Consider the following 18799-nt stretch of genomic DNA (forward strand, 5'->3'; position numbering starts at 1 on the left):
ACCTTAGAATGTTGTATAGTATTCATAAGAATGAAGTCTGGAAGACTGTCCGATCCCTTACAGAAAAACATTTAAATCCCAGTAACTTTGAAAAGATGAATGTTAAGAGAGCCGTGCAAATATTTTCTGAAGATGTCACTGCTTCTCTAATTACTTTAAAGGATCAGGGTCCAGCATTCGGAATAACAGGCTTTGAGGACTGTGAAGCAACTGTACAGTTCCTGGAAATAATGAGGACTTGGTTTTTACATACATAATGTTCGGAATACCACATATCATATCCATTCTCGTGACGAGACTTGTAAGCATTTTTTTTTAAGTAGATGATTCCAGACTTTATTGGTTGGAAATTATTTTTCGAATTACCTTGATCTTTGGAAAAACACCTGCACAAATCCGAAAACGCATTCACATGCAATGAAACAAACTAAAGTCGTAATGTAACTATCACAACGCAAGACTGATTCTATCGATGTCATTTATTCTCCGGATGTACTCTTGAATATCATTCAAGTTATCTCGTGACCTTTCCTGTCGCCCGCTCTTCCTTATCGCAGTGTTTGATTCGCATTCCTCCCGTCGGTATTCCGTGCTTGCGAGACCTATACCGTGAGGAGACGTTTTAGATAGTGTAGCATGCGGTGTCGTCGAGCTGTGAGGCGAGAACATTTGACGATAGAGCATGCCTTGGACCATCTAGCGCAGTGATCAACTCGCGTATGAACGGGCGCGGGCAGTGCTTCGCTGTTGCGTGCTTACTGTACCGGGCAGAGGACCGGTCTGTAACGTTGCGTTGTAGTGAACAGAAGCGGTTCTTGCCATCCTTTTAAACAAGAGATGAGAGGAGCAGAAAACACTTCAAAACGTAGGCCACACTCAAGAAATACAACCTATAGATACATTATACAACTCACAGTAACGAATATGGCAGATACGAAGATGAAGAGCGTGCAGCATTAATTCAACAATTGAAGGAAAATGAGCTAGAAGTTGTTGAAGATCACAATGTTAGTGAATCGGCTGTGCGACTCAGTTATAAAATTTTACTTGTAATAGTAAGATATTAGAAACTTTTAAAGAATGAAAATTTTTCGAAGAATGTTTAATTGGTACTGAAGAACTTTTGTCACAACAAGTGTAGGAGTTTGAATCTATCAGCTTGTCTCCTTCCACCGTGATGCATCCCATCCGAGGACTAGCCGAGGACGTTCAGGTGCAACAAGTAATTATTTGTCAAACTTTCATTTGTTACTCTTTGGCAGTAAATGAAAATACTTACGTTAGCGATACTCCCCAACTGGTGATTTTTTGTAAGAGGCGTTATTGAAAACCTTCAGATTAAGGAGAGCTCTTATATATTATTCTCATAAAGGATATTACTATTGATTCCGATATTTTCATGTGGAGGATGTAGAAATTATTTTGGACTTTCTTGGAATAAACTTATATCCTTGGCAACCAATTGTGCTCCTTCTATGGTTGGAAGTAAAACGGGTGTATTATGGAGTCTAAAGGACGGAGTGAAAAGTGTTAATTTATCCCATGAAGTTATTTCTATTAACTACATTATACACCAACAATTAGGTCGAAAAATCTCACTCATCGTCAATTAAAGTCTTTCTTGACGAATGCAATAGTGAGTATGGCGAACTGTCATATTATAGTAAGGTGGGGTGACTAAGTCGTGGCAAATTTTTGGGTAGCTTCTTTGAACTGAGGGAGGAAACGTCATCGTTAACGAAGAAAAAAGAAAGGTCTGTATCATAAGTGAAAAATGAAAAAAATGGATTTGTGAATTTCCCTTCTTAGTGTAATTATCTGAATGCTTTAAATTGTTTTCTACAGGGTAAGAACAAGATTATTAACAATTATATGACAGTGTGAAGGCATTTAATATGAAACCATATCTAATTATGGAACGTTAGCTTAACTAAAAGAATAAGTTACAGCACATTTTTCAAAATTAACAATTAGAGCTACTAATTTCTTAAGACTTTTGATTTCGAAGAATATATTCACACATCATGCGATCTGCGCCAGGAATTTGAATCGAGATTTAAAGACTAGGAAAACTTTCAATTGAATTTTCGATCATTATCTGTAATTGGAACTTATTGATTTATTTTACGATAGTGAAGTGAATGCGAAATATCAAAACAAAAGAAGATTATCTGAATTTTATATGAACTTTCCATGTGTTAGATTTCCCCGATTGTACAGACATTCGGATCCATATATCTGTGCGAACAGTAATATTTTCCTACGATGAAGATAAACAAACCATGTTATGAAACCAAGTATCGGATCACAACTTAAAATGTGCTCTCAGATTATGCACTATACGAAGAATAATTCCAAACGTTGAGAAATTGCTGAGGGAAAAAAGGATTCAACAAATCCCGAGAAATCAATGCTAATGCCAGTGTTGAGTGAACTGAATGGAGTTAATTTCTGCATTACTATTCCTTACTTACTTAATTACTTACTTGCTTACTTACTTACTTACCTACTTACTTACTTACTTACTTATTGGCTTTTAAGGAACCCGGAGGTTCATTGCCGCCCTCACATAAGCCCGCCACTGATCCCTATCCTGAGCAAGATTAATCCATTCCCTATCATCATATCCCACCTCCCCAAAATCCATTTTAATATTATCTTCCCATCTACGTCTCGGCCTCCCTAAAGGTCTTTTTACCTCTGGCCTCCCAACTGACACTTTATATGCATTTCTGGATTCGCCGTCACGTGCTACATGCCCTGCCCATCTCAAACGTTTGGATTTAATATTCCTAATTATGTCAGGTAAACAATACAATGCGTGCAGTTCTGTGTTGTGTAACTTTCTCCATTCTCCTATAACTTCATTCCTCTTAACCCCAAATATTTTCCTAAGCATCTTATTCTCAAACACCCTTATCCTATGTTCCTCTCCCAAAGTGAGAGTCCAAGTTTCACAACCATAAAGAACAACCGGTAATATAACTGTTTTATAAATTCTAACTTTCAGATTTTTTGACAGCAGACTCGATGATAAAAGCTTCTCAACCTAATAATAACACGCATTTCCCATATTTATTCTGTGTTTAATTTCCTCCCGAGTATCATTAATATTCGTTACTGTTGCTCCAAGATATTTGAACTTCTCCACATATTAAAAAAATAAATTTCCAATATTTATATTTCGATTTCGCACAATATTCCCATACGAGACAAAGTCATATACCGGTACTTTGTCTTTTCGGGATTTACTTCCAAACCTATCTCTTTATTTGCTTCCAGTAAAATTCCCGTGTTTTCCCTAATCGTTTGTGGATTTTCCCTAACATATTCACGCCATCCGCATAGACAAGCAGCTGATGTAACCCGTTCAATTCCAAGCCCTCTCTGTTATCCTGGAATTTCCTAATGGCATACTCTAGAGCAAAGTTAAAAAGTAAAGGTGATAGTGCGTCTCCTTGCTTTAGCCCACAGTGAATTGGAAACGCATCTGACTGAAACTGACCTATACGAACTCTGCTGTACGTTTCACTGAGACACATTTTAATTAATCGAACTAGTTTCTTGGGAATACCGCATTCAATAAGAATATCATATAAACATCTCTCTTAACCGAGTCATATGCATTTTTGAAATCTATGAATAACTGATGCACTGTGCCCTTATACTCCTATTTTTTCTCGATTATCTGTCGAATACAAAATATCTCGACAATAATTGATCCATTACGCCTAAAACCACACTGATGATCCCCAATAATTTCATCTACATATGGAGTTAATCTTCTCAAAAGAATGGACAATATTTTGTACGACGTCAACAAAAGTAATATTCCTCGAAAGTTACTACAGTTAGTCTTTTCCCCCTTCTTAAAGATAGGTACGATTATGGACTCCTTCCATTGTTCTGGTACAATTTCCTTTTCCCAAATAGCAAGTACAAGCTTATAAATTTCGTTAGATAATGCGCTTCCACCCTCTTGTATTAATTATGCTGGAATTTGATCGAAACCTGGAGACTTATAATTTTTCAGATTTTCTATCGCAATTTCGATTTCAGAAAGTGTGGGTTCGGGTATAAATGGCTCAGCAGTTTGTATTTCAATTTCGTCCCAATCATTTCTATTTGGCCTTTGTATATTTAATAATAATAATAATAATTTATTTATTTAATCTGGCAGAGCTAAGGCCAGTAGGTCTTCTCTTCCGCCCAGCCAGACTCTAATTCTAATTAAATACATTTGCTTACATAGTTATTACATTAATATCTAGATCATAAAACAACATGAAAGTAAATATTGAATATTGGATAACTAATGTTAGTGTGACAATAATAAACATTGGTAATAAATAGTTATAATAATAATAATAATAATAATAATAATAATAGTAATAATAATAATAATAATAATAGTAATAATAATAATAATAATAGGAGTTATCCAAAATAATTTTTTCCATCTTTTACGATTATATGGTCGTCTTTCTCTTCTGTAGGGGCATGAACATTTATAACTACGATATCGCACCATCTACCCTTAAGTACTAAATACGATAACCTATCACTGATAAATTCGACCTTTTTTACTGTTGATTTTATTCTTTTATGAATAAATAATCATGTTCCTAATTGGTGATTATCGTTTCCTTCCCAATAATACAACAAATAATCTCCTATTTGTGTTATGTCGTTCCCATCTAACCTAACCTCCTGTACTCCCACAAAGTCTATTCTATATCTAGCTAATTCTTTTGCTGCTATAATGTTACCCCTCCTGTTCTATATAGACGTGTAACATTCCAAGTACTAAATCTCAAAACCTTATTTTATGCTGTGGTCGTGTCTTTTGTTTTTATATTTGTCATTCCTAGGATTTTTATATGTTTTGTTCAACATTTTCCCTAACAGAAGCAATTTACACATTTACAGTAGGCCTAATTGTCATGCATTACCCGAATAATTAACATGAAATGTGTATTACATTTCTAAAAGTAATTATAAATGTATTAACTTCTAACTTTGTTGAAAATAGGTTACAATGTTTTTGAAATTGCTTAACGTGGTTTACAGTATTTAGTTACTTCTATTTAGCCCGTATCTTTTTTCATCAGAAAACAATCATAAACCTATGCAGTAAATTCATATTGTGGTCCCGCCGCTCAACATCTTATCTTCCCTCTTACGATTTTCGCTTGGCGACATGGCGACCGGGCAAGGCTTGATGACGACACAGTGCTCTGAGTTGGGAACCACTGGTCTAGCGTATGCTACTCTCCAACAGGACTTCAATTGGAGAAATGTCATTTTCTCCGACGAGGTAATTGTCTCCAGTAGCAGTGATGGTACTGCCCTAGTTTATCATATGAACAGTGGCGTATACTGGTTTAAGGGCCTGGGCTACCACTGACCCTATTATTACACAAAATATATTTTAAAGTCCCTATAATAAAATTCCCTACCTATTTATATATGAATTCCAGACATCTTGATTGGGACGAAAATACTTTGATGACTTCGTCATTGAAATTACAGTTGGGCCGCTTGCGAAGTTTCTGTAGAAATGACTTTTCAATGGACATCAGTGCCAAGCCGGATAAACGTTCTTGTGTATGAGTTGATCTACAGTAGGATTTTATTCTCTTCAACGCAGAAAATGTTCTTTCTACTGATGCTGACGTAGCTGGTATTGTCACAATTAATGTTGCCAATTTAAGGACTTCAGGAATAACTTGGTTCAGCTGGTTTTCATATATGGCAGATAATATTTCATGAATAGGTTTGTTCGAAAAATCAAAGACTTCTGCTGAATATATCACACTTAATTCATTTTTCAAACATACTTGATCAAAGTGACTGTTATAGGACTGAAATAATTTGTTTTGTGCCTCATTCGGGAAGTTTTCTCAATAAGCATAAAATTTTTGAGAATCTAGAAGATATGTGAACTGAAGCCTTCCATAATCAGAAAATCTGTCAGTAATTTCCATGTGCATACGATCTAGTATGCTGTAGTACAGCTGCCTGTATTTCAATTCATCATCTCCTTTTCTTCGCTTTAATGGTGGTTCCATTGTATTGGCTGAAGAATTTTCATTTTCCATATTACTCCATATGGACGGAAACCCCCTACGTCTGAACTCGAATATAATATTTTTTAACTTTGATACCTCTTGCAAGCAGTATGCTATGTCTAGACTTTTTGTCTGAAGAATATTGTAGAGCACATCTCTATGTGCGAACACTCTAGCATAGACTTCAAGAAGAAATATATTCTGAAACTGTGTGAAAAAATACAAATATCCTTGAGCCTGCACAATTACATCATCATCCCAGTTTTCTTCAGAGTCATTACAAATGATATTTTCAAAGAAAGCAGTCAGTTCTTCTCTGTATTCCTTTACTGTATTTACAAGCCGAGATGTAAAATTCAATCTAGTTGGTGCTACTTTTGGGAGTTTCTTTTTCATAAATTCTTGAGTTTTTCTGATCTTTTAGGAGATGATGAGAAAAATGCAGCTAAACCCGACAGTGTTTTGAAAAAAAATGCGGCATTCTGAAATGGATGAAGTAGTTTGTTGCAAATCTAAATTGAGAACATGGCTGTAACAATGGACAAATAGTGCTTGAGGATATTTTCCTTGAACTTTTGTTTTTAAGCCATTAATATTTCCCGCCATAACTGAAGCACCATCGTATGTCTGTGCAATTAACTTATTGCCGACATTGTATTCTGCTATAACATCTTCCACATGCTGAAACCAAGCAGCAGAAGTTTTGCCCGAACTGACATTTGTGAATCCTATAAACCGTTCTTGAACATTGACAGTACTATCGACGTATCTTAAAACAGTGGACAATTGACTCTGATTAGAGCAGTCATTTGTTTCATCAACAACAATGGCCACAAAAGGTTCTTCTTCTATTTCAGATTTTATGTTCTTTATCATAACCCCACTTATAGCAAATATGAAGTCATTATGAATTGCGGGAGAAGTACCACGAAATACTGTTGAACTCTCAAGATGATTGGCCAGTAAATGGTCAAATTCACTTAAGGAACTTAAATATTCAATATAATTTCCTCTATTGTCTGATTCCACACTCTCATTATGACCCCGAAAAGCCAATTTTTGTTTTCCTAGAAAGCAGACTGCGTTAATAAGACGCAGTAAAATCTCCCGATTTTTTTTCCACAGGAGCATTGTGATGGTTGATATGTAGAGCTTTTTGCTTATCTAGCTGTAAATCAATTCTTGTCTTCCCAAAGTTTGCAAAATTCTTGCTACTACAAATATGAGCTTTTGATTTGTCGTGTTTTAGGACTGCCGTTCGAAAGGAGTTGATATTAGAAAACCCTCTTTTGACCACACATTAGTTTCGCGGCTAAATAACAAACATGGCCAGCAAAATAGTTTAGACAGTTTAGAACTACCACACAACCAATTCCACTTACCATAAGATGTTGAAGTGAAATGGCGTGTGTATTCACGCTATTTTTCTTTTACGTCCATGGACAAATTTAACTCAGGAGTTGGTCTTTCCATTTTCACAATTTCAACTTCCTCGTTGTATGTACGACGGTTAAAAGGCACTTTTAATAAACCTTCTATTACACAGTCATTTTCAACACAAACCTCTCCAGAAACTTGTTCTGCCATATTTTTCACAATATCACTTAATTGGGAAATTAAAAACTTAATAATTCACAATTAATATAACTCTTAGACACTCGAACAAATCACAAATTTAAAATACTGCACTGCAAGAACACAATTACATTCATTAGGTAGCGTGCTAAGCGTATTGTTGCTTCGCGCCTGCGAAGAAACCGATCACGAGAGCGGCAACTCACCCGGCCTACAGTGCACGATGGAAACAGAAGAGAGCGGGGGGATGGGCAGTTGTGCGACAGGACAGCGTGCGCGGTACGGTCACAGGCTACCTCACGTAGCAAGCGGTTTCTCCAGCAATGCCGCCTTGACAACTTGTTTCTTTTCAAGAGCAGAGAGCGCATATAAATCTAACAATTACTTTAATTTTAATTACTGTGGTAAAACTAATAATACAAAATTATTACATTATGTTATATTATAAACTTTTTCTTTTGTAATTTCCTTGGGCTACCGCCGGTAGCCCCGGTAGTCCGCAAAATACGCCCCTGCATATGAATGGTCGCCGATATGAATGAACGCTTCATGATACGACTTAACAGGTCGGGTCGCGTGAGCGTCGCGTGTTGGCGATAGATGTCATGATGGGGCAGGACTTCTGGAACGCTTCCACGGTCGGTTTACGGCACAAGTCTACGAACACATTTTGGCAAATGTAATTATCCCTTCTGCCCGAGAACGATATCCAGAAGTAACACTTTTCTTCCAGCAGAATAATCACCCGGTACACACCGCCAACCGGTGATAGTTTACGAGGACCTGGTCGACTGGCCTCCAAAATCACCAGATATGAATCCGATTGAAAATTTGTGGGCTGCAGTCAAACGGATCCTATGTTCTAATTGGGCAGAACAACCTCCCGTTTGGACAGCTGACGAATTGTGGGAAAGAGTTCTAGATGCGTGGGAGGAGGTGGCCATGAATTTAGATCTGTTTCATAATCTTGTGGACGCCATGCCGCGCAGGATGAGGGCAGTTCTTGACGCAGGTGGTTTGTGGACGAGATACTAGCCCCCACCACAGGCCTTTTTTGTTCATATATTAAGAAATTGTTTTTTTGTTTATTTAATTATTTATTTATATTTGATATGCGTCCGGTTTTTTGCGATGTGAAACAAGTATTTTTGTTTATACATACCAGATCTCCACTATTAATAGCCCACAGGCGATGGGCAATAATAATTTTACAAAGGAGACATAACGAAGTCTATGAACAAATTCCATTTCACATTTAAACTAATAAATTAATTAACAATGAGGAGACATCACAGCAATGCCTTGCAGTGCTGTACGCACGATAGAACTTAGCATTTCTTTCGACCAAGAGTCAGCCCATTCTTTTTTCCATTAGTGTACATCACAAAATATTATTTATACTTTATTTCGAAAAGTATGTTATAATAAAAAAGGGAAGTTTTGTCCAAATAAAGTTCTTCTGATTCTGCATTACATAATGCAGAGTTATTCCACAACATAACTTAGCTTTCATTTACTGCAGCTGTGTTTACAGCCCATTTAAGAATCAAGAAACTCACTACACCTTGGATACAAAACCACGTAAATTATATATATATATATATATATATATATATATATATATATATATATATATATATATATAACCCTATTCAGTTTTTAAATTGCCCTATAACACAAAGAAATTATTTAAGTTAAAAAAGTTACTATGCACAACTAAATAATATACACATGGTACACGGTACAAAAAACAAAATTTGAAATTCTTAAATTTGGTTTGTTTTTTTTTTTTTCCTTGTATAAAGTATTAAAGTTGATTCAATGACTTGAGAATCAATAATTCTTGCTAGAAGCAATGTAGTACAAAGACCATATGGACGTAAGATGCTATACTTTACATACAGAGCCATTATTATCAATGGTCCCAGAAAACAGTGGCCGGCCAGCCTACGTGGTTCCTGCCAGGCACATAACCATTTCTCCGGCACTTTTCCAATATATAACAGTACTAACATTAAATGTTCAATAATGTGGACTTATCATGTCACAGTCGTTGCTGAAAATGGCCCCTATTTGCCGCCACACACACAACTAATATCTTCTGATGAACAAATGAACAACACTCTGAAGTTCCACATCATTGATAGCTTCGATTTCTTCTCGTATATAGTCTTTTAGTTCATCTATAGAATGAGGATTTTTCCTTTAAACCCTACCTTTTAGTGTTCCCCATAAATAAAAGTGACAAGGTGTTATATGTGGATTCGTGGAGGCCACAAATTATTACTGATTAGTCTCGTACCGAAAATATGCCTCAATTCCCTCATTGACACGGCAGCTGTACAATGTAGTACAAAGACCATGGTGGAATCTTATTGGAAATAAATTGACAATCGTTCCGTGTACGTAAGTTCGTCAAAGAAGGGGTCGAGAAGTAACTGGAGATACATTTCGCTAAAAAAAAAGTAAAAAAAATAATGCAATGTCCATTAATTTTACACCAGACCTCTATCTTCCCACCATGCAAGGGCATTTCAATCACTATATCCGGTTTCTTCTGACTGTAGTATCGGTTATTTTGAGAACACACGTGTTCATTTAAATGGAACCATGCTTCATCAGAAAAAAAATAATTTCGAATCAATTTCTCTTGAATTCACCTTCTCTAACATCCAGTTACAAAATTTCACTCTCCTATCAGGGTAGGTATCTGACTTAATGCTTGCACTACTGGAATTTTATATTGCTTCAGTTTCAATAGTTTTGTTGCATTTGTTGCAGAGGACTGAGATATTCCAGTTTCCTGTCCTAAACGCTTTAGAGATTTTTGAAGGGTATGTTCTAATCTTTCACCAAATTCGTTAATTTTTGTTCTGTAAGAACACTACGTTTTCCGCTTGATTTTCGATTCTTCACTGAGCCTATATCTTTAAATCTTTTAGCAAGTCGTCTAATTGTTTTGGCAGAAGGCACAGGTCTGTTTAGAAACATTATTCGAAATTTTCGTCTTATTTTCGCACACGACTTTCTGCCTTTTACGTAGGTATTGTACATATAGCCTACACTCGTTCACGCAATGAGAATATGTTGCTAGGCATTGCCTAAATACACAATAATCACTAAAATTTATACACTAACGTTGTACACTTGAAGAATTGAGAGTTTCATAACACGACTTCTGAGCGCACTGAATGCCATATGGCTATTGGAGGTCGATTGTGCGGGAGAAACGGTTACGTGCGTGCCAGAAACCATGCAGGGTGCGGCAGGCCAGTCACTGTTTTCTGGGATAACGGCTCTGTGCTATACTATATTTCCAGTTAACATGTTCAAAAGAAAAAGAGATACATATAGTACGTACAGCTCTCGCGGAAGATCTGAAAGTCTAGTATACATCACCTGAGAGGGGAGAGAACAACGTGAAAACGGCAACATTGACCTGTTAACTTGAACTTCTAGTCCGAGTCCTCAAGTCCTGGTATACCGTCCATTTTACGTCATAGTTGGAACCATCATTATCGTCATCACTGATGCCATCGAGACTTATGATACTAGGGTCTGTGATATCATCGAACAATAACTTGTGCTTCGTAAATATTTCAAATGTTGTAAAATTTTCACAAAGTGGACGGCACTTTCAAGATTGGGATCTACGGAATATTCGACAGACGAGGGTTTGTGTATTTGTATGAGATGGTATGATGTTAGTTTCAACAAATCATCACTGTAAGGAATGGTTTCTTTTTCAAGCGAAGCTTTCATTACAGTTGTTGAATTTTAAATGGAGGCTCTATTTAAAGCAACATTACGATAAGGAGTGTTATCAAATAGGCCTACAACAGAATGCGGAGTCAAATTTGGAATCAAGTCTCTCGAATCCATTTCTCAAATAATCCAATTTGAGAGTGTTTATCTCCAGATCTCTTCTGAGATTTTAAAGTCGTACACTGCTTCGTCCAGTTTTAGCCGGAGTACCACAAGGATCTATACTGTCACCAATTCTCTTCAATATCTTCACATATGACATTCCATGTTTACAACCGTCACACATAGCTATGTATGCTGACGATACGGTTCTCTTCTATTCTCCTATTAACCTAAATACTGCAATCAGCACTCTTCAGACATCCTTACAGGATCTGTCCAAATGGTTCTCTGACTGGAGATTACTACTCAACATTACCAAGACAGAAGCTAAAATCTTCTCTTTAAGGCCTATTCATAATCCACCTCCTTTGGTTCTTCTAAATGAACAAGTTACATGGCTCTCTAGTCAAGAAGCTGTCAAATATTTTGGAATATTATTAGACACGAAACTTACATGGAATGCCCATATAACTCGCATTGTTACACTAACCTCTTCTAGAATTCGAAAAGTATACCCTTTGGTTAATAGACGTTCACAAATTGGATTGGACTGTTCAATGCTACTCTACACCTAGCTTGTACGACCTCTTTTAACTTATGCAGCGGCAGTGTGTGGGACTGCAAATAAGACACACATGCATCGCCTACAAGTTCTCCAGAACAAGTTCCTGCGTACTGCAACAAATGCCCCCTGGTTTGTAAGAAATCAACAACTGCATCAAGAATTGGGAATTCTTCCACTAGAACATTCAATGTGAAAATCTTTCTTCAACAAACTTCCTGGTGTTCCTGGAGCTGTGACATATAACTTTGGAGCAAGATCTTGTCAGCCATCTAGACTGAAAGGGAAACTCCCTCAAGACATCCTTCTTAGTGATACTGACGACTCTTCATAAATTTAACACAGAAAATCATCATATTTTTATTCACATACTTCACAAAAATGTTTAATTAATTAATTTAAATTAATTAGAGGAGCCTTTAGGGCCAACCTCAGCATGATATTCTGCATGTGATATCCCATAATTTAACAGTGGTCTGTATAGCAAGTTTGCTGGTCGACCAATATTAAACATAAAAAAGTCGTACACTGTCTGCACCAAGGAAAACAGAACAGAAGGTAGGGACCATCAGACTCCTCAGCTCTGCTCGTAACGTCATCTGCCGTCAAGGCTGGGCCTTTAAACATGTCTCGTACTATGGAAAGCAATGCACCGAAGATATTTATGACACTCATAAAAAGACCATTGTGAGCCCAAACAATTTTTCAATTATTGTGGGCTCTTTATACATTGTTAAAACACTTATTTCTTTACAACGAGGATATCAAAATAATACCGAATTACTTTTTAAGAAGAATATTATGTTATTGTGCTCACATTACATAGTGGACGATTTTCTTAATTTTCTTCTCCGTTTTACGGCTACTTGTAGACAATGTACTTTTCTGCCCTTGTCGGTGTTTGTAGAGAGCTTTCATGATGATCGAGTTCTGGACTATCATTCAATAACGAATGGATCTATAGGCCTACTAGAGATATTTTCGTTCAGTATATTAGCAAATGTTTGTGCTACATCTTTAAATATGTTTAATGTAGTCCCATGCTACTCCTCAAAACACTTTTCAAATTTGTAAATCACACGAAGCCTGTCAACAGAAGGACGAATATTTCTCCGTGAAACACACTGCAACCAATCGGATTTCTTACTTTCACAGCTCTTTTTCTACACTATGGAAGAGTTTGTTTGCAGTATACACACATAGCTATTTCTTCTTCAATCAGTACGAAAGAAAAAAAGGCTAACATTTCAATCAATTCACTTTTTTCAAAATTATTTACGTTAAGACTTCCATTTAATAATACATATAATAAATAATACATATAAGGAGCACTCTAAAGAGTATTAAGTATGTCTTTTGTATATATTGATCTTGTTTCACACATTAGTCACTGTAGTCTCTTATGGATTTTGTTCTTTTTTCACACGTTAATATGTGATAGCGTTCGCACTTTCGGTCGCACAGTGAGCAAATGCAGTCGTCGTCTGGATGGTGGAATCTTTGAATCCTACATATCTTGTGGTGGAAGCCGTGGATAGCGAGTCTGGTTGCCACATGTCTTTGGTCCTGGCACGTCTCTGTCCACTTCCGGTCCGTCATTGCGCTTGTACAATAGAAGTCCTGGTCGATGTCTTCTTGCTTCCTACGCTGTGTCTCCAGGTGTGCTTGATACGGGCCCGTAGATGGCAGCATTAGTTCCAGCCTGAGGTCCTCTATGAAGAAAATTTCTTTGGCCAACACGTAGACGATCCTGGTAGGGGACTGCTTTTCTACACCTAGGACTCTCTTCAGGAACCTTGCCTTCACATTTTCTAACTTTGCAAGGTCGTTGTTCGTCAGTTTCTCCCATATTAATTCTATTCCATAGGAGGCAATCGGTGTTATAACTGCATGAAATAATGACATTGCTGTGGTCAGGGAGAGTTTGCTGATGTTCTGAATTCTGTTTATGGCTTTCGTGGCTGCCGTTGCTCTTTTCTGGATATGTATCCTGTAGGATGTCATTGTCGGTTGCAGGTATACACCTAGGTAACGAAAGATGTTCACGGTCTCCAGCGTATCTCCTTGCAACGTAAATTTCTCGTCTTTTGCTGGTTTTCCTCTCTTTCTAAAAACCATGTGCACTGTTTTTTCTTTGTTGATGTCGAAGCTGTTTTTGCAGGCCCACTATTCGAGCATCTCGAGTGCTGTTTGCAGATCGCTCTTGCAGTGCGACCCTAGAGCCATGTCGTCTGCATACATTATTAACTTCACTGTGGGTAGGTCCTTAAGATTTTCATTTAACTGCCATTGTTAAATCCGTTGTTAATCGAACGTTTATTTGACAATTCAGTGTTTCTTAGTGATAATTCAGTGGGTGCAAAAGGGATTAATTTATAAAAATGTCTTGCAGTTGTGCATCAGCAACATGTAAAACAGAGGAAAAAATTGTGGTGATAAAAACGTAATTTACAATCGATTTACTTCCTATACATACTTTAAGTACCGGTAGCTTCTTTTCAGTTTTACTTTCACAAGTTAGTAGTGCAGTTGTACAATATTTCTTAGTGAGTGTAAAAGGATTAATTTATAAATATTTATTGTACTTGTGCAATAGCAACATGTAAAAACAGAGGGGAAAAATTGTGGCGATAAAACGTAATTTACAATCGATATCCAGAGGCACAAGCTGCTCATGATAGGTGGATATATTTGCGTAATGCAGCAGATAATTTTAAACCTGAAATATAGCATATCTGTTCGATCATTTGGATAGTTCTGAATATCATCGCAATTTTAAAGCAGAATTATTAAGGTTACCACAAGAACGGAAACTAAAGAATTCGGCCGAACAAAGTGTGATATCCGAAAAGACGAACGCGATGCAAGGTTTCATTTAAGCAATAAGAAAAACTCTTGTGTGAAGTTTGAAGTCAGGTACAGTTGTCAAAAGAAAAAGTGGCCGCTCTCCTGAAACAAAGTTCCCTTCAGGTATCTTCGCTACAATTCGGAGACAGGCGATGTTACATGTTGTTGGACCACGTTGTCTGATATCTACAGTTATAATTGAAGTATTCAGTGTGTTATTCGATAGCGTAATGCTAGCGTTCCGGCCTCTTATTCGTGAGGTCATGTGTTCGACTACAACCTCGTGCTTTTTTTGTTCTGTTTTTGAGAGAGATACACTAAACATAATTCCTCCTTTCTCTTTTACGATTATTTTAGTAATTAACATCAGGTTCATTAATATATTATGCCATGACTTTATCGTTATGATATTGTGGCTGCAAATGGAAAGAAAAAAGATTTCATTCTCCATAAAAATATCTTTCGTGGCATAAACAAAACAAATTTACTGGCGTAGGCCTTAAAACATTCAAACAATTAAGCGTTCAAAATCAAAACAAAAAGCCACAATTCAATATTTAGTCTATCTTCCTCTTATCTCGATCATCTTGCAATAGAGTGGGCATGGAATCGACTAGTCTTTGCAAATAGCGACTGTTTTTAGACACGATATTCCAGGCATTCTGAACATACATACATAAGTGTTCTGCCCATGGACAGGTCTTTCATTGCAAACCCAGCATTCTCCAATCTTTCCTATTTTCTGCCTTCCTGTTAGTCTCCGCATATGATCCACATATCCTAATGTTGTCTATTATTCTTTTCAACCAGAGACCCAACCAATTCCTTTTACTCTTTCTAATCAGTTTCAGCATCATTCTTTCTTCACCCACTTTTTCAAACACAATTTCATTTTTTTTTTTATCTGTCCACTTCACACGCACCGTTCTTCTCCACATCCACATTTCAAATGCTTCAATTCGTTTCTCTTCATTTCGTCATAATGTCCTTCCCCATATAATGCCACACTCCACACAAAGCACTTCACTAGTCTCTTCCTTAGTCTTTTTCCAGAGGTCCGCAGAAGATCCTTCTTCTTCTATTAAAAGCTTCCTTTGTTCATGTTTGCAGTTTTTCTTGGGAAGGATAGGCCTAAATGCGGTAACATCCCATTGTTTTCCGCACACCACTATCTCTTTCGCATCTTATTAGATTCCAGGGGGCCCAAGCGTGGAGATGAGGAGAGTGGATTTGACTAATTGGGCCCTCCGGACTTCACCGAAAGTCACGGCAAGGGTTAAATATTAGTTCTATCAGGATGTTTGACCCGATCAGAGACCGGGAAATCCCAATTAGCCTTTGCCCCCCGCATTCTGGACTAGCTTCTACGAATCATCAGAAAATCTTAGAGTGTGATTGGGCCAATTTTTCCGAAAATGTTTCCACACTTTTGCCCTCGTAGCTCAACGGACGAACGTCGGAATTTAGATGTCAACATCTCAGGTTCAATTCCTCGTTACTCCTTTTCATTTTATTGTGGTATAATGTAATAATACAAAAAGAACAACTAATACCAGTATTATGCAACTGGATTTTTTCAAACCTAATATTAAATTTAAGTTATTTATATCACTAAAGAACGATTACAATACAAATAACTTGAATATTATTTATACAGTATCACTAAAGAACGATAACAGAATATAAATGATAAATATCGGTTTGTTTAATTAATATAAGATATTATTATAATACGTATTTAATTATCTAAATAAAATAACCTAATTTACAAAGAAAATGGTTATTTGTGTCATAACAATTACTTACATAAAATACAGACTATTTATATTGCGAAAAAAAAAACAATCACAATATAAATAACTTGAATATTATTTTATAATGCTAATGAAGGAAAACGGAATATAAATGATAACTTGAATATTATTTATATCGCTAAAGAACGATAACAATATAAAAAACGTGAATATTATTCATATCGGAATTTCACAGATTTATTACAGATGTATTTAAGAAATTGTAGAAGAATAGTAATTAGTATGTGTCCCATTTATTCTTCTTGGAGCCAAATTTGTAACTTTTAAAAGCTTGGTTACTATGTTGAAATGTATGTGTTGTAACGGATGCTTGATTTGTTATGTATGTGAGTCAGTTATGGGATGCTTGATTTCGTCGCAATGTCGTAATTATAGTTTGATTGTGTTTGTGTGACTATTGCGTACATCGCGTAAGCTAATTTAATTTTCTTTTCCATTTCTCTTTATGCTTACGTTTTTGTGTATAAAACTATAGCCCTAACATACATATGTAAAATAGGGCTAACCCCCATTGGAGATACAATAATAATTATTATTCATATCGTTATAAAACGATAACAGAATACAAATGATGACCTGAATTTTATTCATATGTCTAAAGAACGATAACAAAATATAAATAACGTGATATCCATAAAGAACGATAACTGAATATAAATGATAATTTGAATATCATTTACATCGCTAAAGAACGATTAAAAAATAAAATGAAAACTTGAAGAAGGCCCGAACTCACAACCTTTCAATCATTAAACAAGTACTCTACCGCAGGTCTACGAGGCGCAGATATGGAACACTTTCATAGTTCCGGAACTGCTTGTACAAGCACATGCATCGTGTAACATCGTCGCGACCCGAAGTGGACTTTGAAAATATTCGCTGTTCACGAGTGCGGCCACTTTTTTTTTGACAGCTGTACATCAAATACATATAGTGAAACATATAGTGAAAGTTCCATATTGTTCCATATTCTCTCCGCAAATCATATTGTATTTTATTTTCAATTTAACCTCTGTTTCGTATTCTGGATACTATTTGTCAGCCATTGATGTAGGTCAGATGTCCCAAATTGTGGAATATTAGTAGCAGAGAATCTAATGCATGACACAAACGCTGTCCATCTTTTCCAAACTGAATTAATAAAATCTGTGAGAAAAGAAATAGCAAATGTTAATCATATAATTTACTTTTTCAATGGAACCACTAAGTAATATAAAAACATAAAGAATTTGCAAACCTATGTTTCCATGAAGAGAATTTCAGTATTGGCGCTGAATGGCATATTTTCGCTATACCTCATGGAATTGGGCCATATGATGCACTGGAGGTACCACTAAAATATTTACGGCAAAGGCTAGTCTCCAATTAAGTCAGGGTTCCATCACAACACCTAAAGAACTATTTACTTGGGCTCAGAAGAAAATTAAAAACACTTATTTCAATTTTTTTTTTTTTACTGAGAATCAACAAAAATAACATGGTAAAATTCTGAACTCTAGATATGAGAAAATAAAACGAACATGTGGCACTTTAAAGTTCCAGTCCTTTATCCCACTATCGAAAACAGAGCTCCTAACCAAATAGTAATCTTTCGAAAAAGCACGTTCATATTTATACAGATTAATGTGCTGCCCATTGTGATTTTTTTTATTCTATTTGTAATGAACTTCCTGAATACTGTGTTTTCGTGCAAAACTCTAAACCAGTGATCATCAGCACTTGCTGAAATGTGCAACAGGTACGCGGTGCCGTCCCATGTACACCATCGTGCAGCAGGGAGAGATAGAGAACAGTGCACTGTGTTTTCAGCGGGTAAGGGATGCTAGCCCCAGCATGCTCTGTGCTGACGACCCCTGCTCTAAACTATACTCTCTGAAGATTCTTCACCATCATTTATATTTCAACCAACCCAACAGTAACTGAATTATTAATTACTCTCTTTTTTTTCAGACTTTATAATCCCAGTCAAAATTATTTAGTACAAATCCAAATTATTTAATTCTATGTTATTTGTTAAATCTTTTTTTTTTTAATCACTTACTTGTAAATAGTTTTCTGTAATT

The sequence above is a fragment of the Periplaneta americana genome, chromosome 17 (genome assembly GCF_040183065.1).
Source record: "Periplaneta americana isolate PAMFEO1 chromosome 17, P.americana_PAMFEO1_priV1, whole genome shotgun sequence".
NCBI lineage: Eukaryota > Metazoa > Arthropoda > Insecta > Blattodea > Blattidae > Periplaneta > Periplaneta americana.